This window comes from Anopheles marshallii, assembly GCF_943734725.1.
Source record: "Anopheles marshallii chromosome X unlocalized genomic scaffold, idAnoMarsDA_429_01 X_unloc_111, whole genome shotgun sequence".
Lineage (NCBI taxonomy): Eukaryota > Metazoa > Arthropoda > Insecta > Diptera > Culicidae > Anopheles > Anopheles marshallii.
In genome coordinates, this window is record NW_026525682.1 from 37,501 (window position 1) to 40,000 (window position 2,500).

Below are 2,500 nucleotides of genomic sequence, written 5' to 3' on the forward strand. Positions count from 1 at the left end.
AATGCTTTCAAATCAAGGCTACCAGGGTAGCCTAATTGCGTTCGAAACTCAACTTGTGAGCTGTCGGCCCTAGAAGTTTTTTAGGCTGCTAGGACCTCTCTCTATATTTTGCCTTTGGACTTCTCGAAGCTCAACTTGTGAGCAGTTCCATGCACCACTACCCGTATCTCTTAGCTTAGTTCTAGCCATGTGCGTTCAAAGCTCAACGTTAAGCTGTGTCCTGCACCACAATCGTTATATAATAAGCTTATCTCTAAGCTTTTTTGCGTTCAATGCTCAACGTTAAGCTATCCCTTCGCTTAGAACCTCGCTCTATATTTTGCCTTTGGACTTCTCGAAGCTCAACTTGTGAGCAGTTCCATGCACCACTACCCGTATCTCTTAGCTTAGTTCTAGCCATGTGCGTTCAAAGCTCAACGTTAAGCTGTGTCCTGCACCACAATCGTTATATAATAAGCTTATCTCTAAGCTTTTTGCGTTCAATGCTCAACGTTAAGCTATCCCTTCGCTTAGAACCTCGCTCTACATTTTGCCTTTGGACTTCTCGAAGCTCAACTTGTGAGCAGTTCCATGCACCACTATAGGTATCTCTTAGCTTAGTTCTAGCCATGTGCGTTCAAAGCTCAACGTTAAGCTGTGTCCTGCACCACAATCGTTATATAATAAGCTTATCTCTAAGCTTTTTTGCGTTCAATGCTCAACGTTAAGCTATCCCTTCGCTTAGAACCTCGCTCTATATTCAACTTTCAGATACCTCAAATCTCAACTTATGTGGTCTGCTATCGAGCTTGAAGGGCTTCGTTCTCTGACAGAGGGGGGTTTTTGGGCCAAATTATGCAATATTAGTTTAACCTCCGTCGCAGAACCACATTTGACCAGGTCGAGAAAAAAATTTTTTCGTGACGACCTGGTCCCCCATAGTAGGGAATGAACATGACATCTTAACCATATTTGACCATTTTCAAATTTCTCGTCGCGGAATGATGACTTTACTAGTAAAATTTGTTCCGGGTAGGGACCTCCCATACAAAATTTTCATCGCTCCAAAAGTGATTTTGTTTCACTTTTCAACATTTACAAGGTCCATAAATCATGTTTTGAGACGATATGGAAAAAAAAATTTTTTGCCCGTCTCGACCAACTCGACCGATGGTGACCACAGTAGGGTGCTCCATACAAATTTTCCTTATGTGGAATTTTCAGTGTAAAATAAGGTTTCTCCAATCGATCGCGGGTTTCACTTTTCATCATTTGCTAGGTCTAACTATGATGTTTTGAGTGGTCCCGCAAAAATTTTTTCTTGGACCGGGCCTTCCTTCCCGGCCCTGTCGGTGTGCTCTGCAGTAGGGTGCTCCATACAAATTTTCCTTATGTGGAATTTTTCAGTGTAAAATAAGGTTTCTCCAATCGATCGCGGGTTTCACTTTTCATCATTTGCTAGGTCTAACTATGATGTTTTGAGTGGTCCCGCAAAAATTTTTTCTTGGACCGGGCCTTCCTTCCCGGCCCTGTCGGTGTGCTCTGCAGTAGGGTGCTCCATACAAATTTTCCTTATGTGGAATTTTCAGTGTAAAATAAGGTTTCTCCAATCGATCGCGGGTTTCACTTTTCATCATTTGCTAGGTCTAACTATGATGTTTTGAGTGGTCCCGCAAAAATTTTTTCTTGGACCGGGCCTTCCTTCCCGGCCCTGTCGGTGTGCTCTGCAGTAGGGTGCTCCATACAAATTTTCCTTATGTGGAATTTTTCAGTGTAAAATAAGGTTTCTCCAATCGATCGCGGGTTTCACTTTTCATCATTTGCTAGGTCTAACTATGATGTTTTGAGTGGTCCCGCAAAAATTTTTTCTTGGACCGGGCCTTCCTTCCCGGCCCTGTCGGTGTGCTCTGCAGTAGGGTGCTCCATACAAATTTTCCTTATGTGGAATTTTTCAGTGTAAAATAAGGTTTCTCCAATCGATCGCGGGTTTCACTTTTCATCATTTGCTAGGTCTAACTATGATGTTTTGAGTGGTCCCGCAAAAATTTTTTCTTGGACCGGGCCTTCCTTCCCGGCCCTGTCGGTGTGCTCTGCAGTAGGGTGCTCCATACAAATTTTCCTTATGTGGAATTTTTCAGTGTAAAATAAGGTTTCTCCAATCGATCGCGGGTTTCACTTTTCATCATTTGCTAGGTCTAACTATGATGTTTTGAGTGGTCCCGCAAAAATTTTTTCTTGGACCGGGCCTTCCTTCCCGGCCCTGTCGGTGTGCTCTGCAGTAGGGTGCTCCATACAAATTTTCCTTATGTGGAATTTTTCAGTGTAAAATAAGGTTTCTCCAATCGATCGCGGGTTTCACTTTTCATCATTTGCTAGGTCTAACTATGATGTTTTGAGTGGTCCCGCAAAAATTTTTTCTTGGACCGGGCCTTCCTTCCCGGCCCTGTCGGTGTGTTCTGCAGTAGGGTGCTCCATACAAATTTTCCTTATGTGGAATTTTTCAGTGTAAAATAAGGTTTCT